Below are 6,328 nucleotides of genomic sequence, written 5' to 3'. Positions count from 1 at the left end.
GGCGCTGGCTTTGCACGGGCGGGTGGCCTCCTTGAAGGTCCGGGCGAGGCGGAGGCGGAGCTCACGCTGCCTCTAGTCGCTGTCCTGGTAGCTCTCCCAGCTCGGCTTCTGGGCTGTAGCCAGCCTGGAGAATGCTGGCGAGAAGGAAAGGGTGATTATATTCTTATTATCATTACGTTTGAGGCGAGATGCCTTATCGTTGGCAGGAACAGGTATTTTGGCACCCGTGGAGTTGGTTTTCAGTGATGCGCCATCGTCAGTCCCACGATGTTTTTGACTTGTTTACCATTCATTGGGAAAATTAGACAGCATTAAGGTGTTCAACACCCCCTTCCGCCCCAGAATGTGTGTATCAGGAAAGCATTAAAATATCGGCTACGGAAAATAACCATCAGTAAAAGTCATGCTCGATTTATTTCAAGAAGAGGAAAATAATCTAATATTTTAAAAATCAGTTTTAAGCCGTTCATATTAGTTCTCTCACATCACAAACATCCCACTGTTCTTTCCTGGATGTATAATGGTGCCATTTCAACTTCAGAACATTCAGTGAGACTTAGAATTGTGGTTTTTATCACAACTAAAAGGACATGAAAATAATGGGCATTTCCTCATAGTTCAGTTGCTTCATTGACTAGGTGGTGTGAGAAAGGGTGAAAGACTTGTTACTCAATCTACTGATAAAGTAATGTTCTTCACTGCTTTCAGAGGAAATCACCCCTTAATTTATGCCTAATCATTTCTTTATTTTTTGCTTCTAGGTCAAATTAAAAGATTGCTAAAAATAGAAACCCTGGATATTTAACCCCACACTGGAAAAGTTACAGTTGAACTAATTGTTTATATATATATATATATATAAACTGCACAGTATCTGAACAATTCTCCAGCCTTATGATGTGAGTCACAGGTCAAGAACATGTTATATCCTTAGAAAAATGTCTACTTCTATTTTTATTTTATAACTTGCAAGAAATATTTACATATTAAGTTCCCTGTATAAATCAAGATAGGAAGTAAGTCCTCACAAAAATCATAGCAAAGATGACAACTGGACAAACTTCAGGTATTTCATTAAATACTTTCACAGTGACTTTTCTTGGCTCCAGCATTTTGTCAGTCATGTGAATTAGATTTATTTTTAAGCATAGGCTTAAAATAAATCTGGCAGTTGCCCCAAAAATGAATTTTCTAAGCCCTGCTTGTCCTTTTTTTTATTACCATTTTTAGATATTCTTCAGAATTTTGTTGTTTCTTGAAGAAGTAGGAATATTATGTTGCTTTCAATTTTGAAAAAGCGCAGGTAGCTAAGACAATACATGAGTGGCACTGGTAAATGTTAAATGGGAGTAAAAACCAACCTGGCAAAGCTCCTAGAAATCTATGTGGTGCTCATATATTTTACTTAATTACAAGGCTATTATGATGATTGTAACACACCACTAATTTTCTTTTATCGTAAGACAGATGGATTTAATATCAATTTTTTTTAATTAAAAAAAATTGCCTTTTCTGTAATAGGATGGAATCACACAACATTAAAGTTCCCTTCCAACTGTAAAATTCAGTTGTCTAGTTGTGACTAACCTCTTCAAGAGCACTGTGGTTAGATCCGCCTTAAAGTATGTTAAGATCCTAAGAGCATTTTCAAGAAACTGATATCATGTGTAAATATAATAAGAATTTAATATTAATTATACATGCTGAATGCTTGCCTCCTGCTAGTCTCTACACCATGTACTTTGTATGTAGTATCTCAAGAACTCTGCGGTTGATTATACCTATATCATAGAGAAACAATGTTACTTGCCCAAGGTCCTGACAGACCCAGATTGGAACAGAAACAATACTGACTACACTACAGGACTCTCATTCATAAATCTACCCTAACACTATCCATTCTTAATATACGAACAAGTATTTAACAATTGTATTACTTGCATTAGCACAGATTTAAATCATTCTGTGTAAAAGAGGGAGTTATAGAATTTAACAAAGTGATCAGTATGATTACAGTTCCTGGAGAAAGATGTGAAATTATTTTTATCACATTCAGAGTAAAAAGGAACCTTAACAATTGCTATGGTTTTAGGAGGACCAGCAGGTAGTGTGGTGGTTAAGGGCATTGGGCTCCCACATGGCCAACTGTGGTTCAAGTCCTGAACCTGGTGGCTTGCTTTCTGTCTCTCTCTCTCTCTCTCACTCACTCTGGTCAAATTAAAATAAATAAATAAAGCTAAATAAAATAACTCTTTAAAAAATAATAATGGTTTTGGAATTTAGTACCAGTGTGATGGCATTGGGAGGCAGTGAGCCCTTTGAGAGGTGAAGTCTAGTGGGCAGTGATTGGATCATGGAGACATCACCCTCATGGATGGAATAATGCTGTCTTCTGAGACTAAGTGACTTTTTTTTTTTTTTTGGAGAGGTTTTTTTTGTTTTGTTTTGTTTTGTTTTGCTATAGGGCACCTGCACTCCACAGACAGACAGAAAGCGAGAAATCACCCCCCAGGGGGGATGGCCATGCCTCAGTCCCTTCTACTCCATTCTCTTCTCGGGATCGTGGGCATGCACGCACACATGCCCGGTGTGAGTTTAAGCCACCGGATCTGGGACTCCAACCACAGTCGACTACATGGGAGTCCAGCAACATAGCCATTACACTAACTGCTGGTCCCTGAGACTAAGTGACTTTTAACTCTTGAGAGAAGGGTAACCCTTAAAAGGGTTCCCATAAAAATGGGTTATTATATAAGGAAGATTCTTGCCCCCAGGTCTCTCTCTTTTTGCATACCCCACCATCCTTTCTGCTTCCATTGGCCATATTGTAACATAACCTGTTGGGACTTTCTATCCATTAGAATCATAGGCCAAATAAAACTCTGTTTTTTTGCAGATCGTCCATTTTCAAATATTTCTGTTAGTAACACAGTATCAGGTTAAGATAGAAAATGTTCAATAGACCTAAATTGACTAGAGGGTCCCAAATACTGGATCTAAGACCAGTAGCAGCTATTAGTACAATTTTCATAACTTGCAGTAAAATGAAAAGAAGAAACATGTCAGTTTTCATAAACATTGAAATTAAGATTTTTAGTCTGAAATTCTCTTTACTACTATAAAAAAGATTAAGACACACCTTCCTTTAAGAAGCAAGAATAACAGTAAATGGTATCTTTTTAATATTCTTAACTTGTGAATAGAATATTACAAAGTTGGCAACTCATGTACATATATACACAAAATTACTATAGCTCTTAACTTTTCTAGGTTTTGGAACTCAAACATTTGAAACCATTTAGTTGAGACTCATGCTGAAACATAAGGAAAAGACTACAGTGTTGAAAGAATTTGAATGAGGCATGTTTGAGGGAGATCATAGAAAAAAATCAGAATGGTTTGATGTAGACTTCTGTGTAGTAAAGGATATTTAAACTGAGCATTCCTTTGGGGTTTTGTTGTTGTTGTTATTTGCTGAGAAATAGACTCAGCTTAATGTTTACAGAATTTAGGTACCAGCAGTTAGTGTAATGGCTATGTTGCTGAACTCCCATGTGGTCACGCCAGGCACGTGTGCATGCATGCCCAAGATCCCAAGAGGAGAGTGAAGGAGAAGGGATTGTGGTGTGGCCATCCTCCCTGGAAGGCGATTTCTCGCTTTCTGTCTCTCTGTCTCTCTCTGTTTCTCTGGAGAGCGCATGCGCCCTGTAGCAAAAACCTCTCCAAAAAGAAAAAGAAAGAAAGAAAAAGAAAAGAAAAAATAATTTATTTTATAAACATTGATATGGTAGCTATCCTCCAAAGATAGCCCCCAGTATGTCTCTGGGTACTCACATCCTGGTGGAGTTCCCTCTCACTCTGATTCTAGCCTCGGGACTTGTGACCTGCTTTAACCAATAGAATGCAACCGGAGCATTACTGTGCAGGTATGAGGCTTGTGCTTTTAAGACTGCCTGACTACTAACAGTTTTGTGCTGTGTGAAGTCAGGCTACACTGAGATCACAGTGTGAGGGAACCCAAGCTAACTAAGCACATAGAGAGATCACAAGGAATCTGGCAAACAGTGAGAACAAAGACCCTTCACTGACAGTGCAATCCAGGAGCCCCAGCTTTGATTGGGAGGGGGGGCACAAGTTGGTCCCTCTAAGCACTGCCCACACAACAGAATCAGAAATAAATAATAAAATGGTTGCTACTTTCAGTCACTAAGTCTTGGAATAGTTTCTCACCAATGGATAAGAGAACAGTTGTAGTCCAGGAAAATAATTAGTCATATTTATATATGTATATATATATGTGTATATATGTATACATATAAATAATTTTTAATATATATATAATGTAGGTATATTATGTATATTTTATGTATATTACAATATACATAAAACATATTTTTTAAAACTTCTCTTTTAGAGAGATTTTTGCTAAAGGGTGCATGCACTTGTTGGAGAGACAGAGACAGAAAGTGAAAAATCACCCTCCAGGGGGATGGCCACACTGCAATCCCTTCTTCTCCAGTCTCCTCTCAAGATTTTGGGCACACACACACACATGTCCAGCATGAGCTTTAAGCCACCTGATCCAGGACTCAAACCATGATCAACTACATGGGAGTCCAGCAAGGTAATCATTACGCCATCTGCTGGTCTCTATAAAACATTTTTTATACTTTTTTCATATTATTCATTTTAAAAAGAAACCATCCACAATGAAGTGTTATAAAGAAATGACAAACTGGGGCTGGCAGGTGGCATAATGGCTAATTGTGGTTTGAGTCCCCAACCTGGCAGCTTGCTTTCTCACTTTCTCTTATGCATTTCTCTCCTCCCCCCCTCCCCTGCCCCAGTTGAATAATAATAATAATGATGATGATAAATAAAATTAAATAAGTAAATATATTTTAATGACAGATTAACTGATGTTTAAAAATAAAAAGAATTGGGGCCAGCAGGTGGTGTGGTGGTTAAGATACTGGGCTCCCACATGGCCAATCACAATTCAAGTCCTGGTACCAGCAGCTTGAAACTCATGCCAGACGTGCTTGCATGAAAAAGTTCCAAGAGGAGAATGGAGGAGAAGGGAGTGCAGGATGGCCATCCCCCGGGGACTAATTTCTCACTTTCCCTTTCACTATCTCTGTCTCTTTGGCTAGTGTATATGACTATGGCAAAAACCTTAGGAAAGAGGGACCAGCAGTTAGTGTAATGGCTATCTCGCTGGACTCCCACGTAGTCGACCGCGGTTCGTGTCCTGGACCCGGTGGCTTAAACTCATGCTGGCACGTGTGCGTGCATGCCCAAGATCCCAAGAGGAGAATGGAGGAGAAGGGATTGTGGCGTGGCCATCTCCCTTGGGGGGTGATTTCTCGCTTTCTCTCTCTCTCTGTCTTTCTGGCAGCTTTCTGTCTCTCTGTCTCTGTCTTTCTGGCAAGTGCGCACAGCCTATAGCTAAAAACCTCTCCAAAAACAAAGAAGAAAAAAAACCTTAGGAAAGAAAGAATTATATTCATATTAATATATTTACTAATAGAAGCTTTGTACAAAATAAATGTAAACGTTTTTTAAACAAATTAAAGGATGCTTCCAGATTTTTAAATATTATTAGAAAGTAATCATAATCTGGGCAAGCCAGTGGCATGGTGTTATTAAGGTAGCTGGAACCCACAAGGCCAACTGCACAGTTCCAGACCCGGACCTGGTGTCTTAAAAAACATTCCCAGTTGGGGACCAGCAGTTAGCGTAATGGCTATGTCGCTGGACTCCCACGTAGTCGACCGCAGTTCACGTCCCGGACCCGGTGACTTAAAGCTCACGTGAGTTCATGTGCGTGCGTGCCCAAGATCCCAAGAGGAGAATGGAGGAGAGGGGATTGCGGCATGGCCATCCCCCCTGGGGGGTGATTTCTCACTTTCTGTCTGTCTGTCTCTCTCTGTCTGTCTGGCAAGCGCACACGCCCTATAGCGAAAACTTCTCCAAAAAAAAAAAAAAAGCATTCCCAGTGCATGTGCATATTTGCCCAAAATCCTGAGAAGTGAATGGAGGAGAAAGGATTGCAGCATAGTCATCCCCTCTAGGGGCTTCTTTCTCATTTTCCCTCACTCTCTTCCAGTCTCTCCAGCAAGTGCATGCACTCTATAGCAAACTAAAAAAAAAAAAAAAAAGTTTATCGTATTCCCACCTCAACACATTTTTACCTGTACTTTTATATATCCTCAACTTAGTGCATAATTATGTCCATTCTGTCTCAAAAACACACCAAAAATACAGGTACATAATGGAAGTTGCACATCAGTTGTAATGCGTACCACAAATGTGTTAAGAATGGGAT

The sequence above is a fragment of the Tupaia chinensis genome, unplaced genomic scaffold (assembly GCF_000334495.1).
Source record: "Tupaia chinensis unplaced genomic scaffold, TupChi_1.0 Scaffold000320_2, whole genome shotgun sequence".
Classification (NCBI taxonomy): domain Eukaryota; kingdom Metazoa; phylum Chordata; class Mammalia; order Scandentia; family Tupaiidae; genus Tupaia; species Tupaia belangeri.
This window is presented reverse-complemented; position numbering follows the sequence as displayed.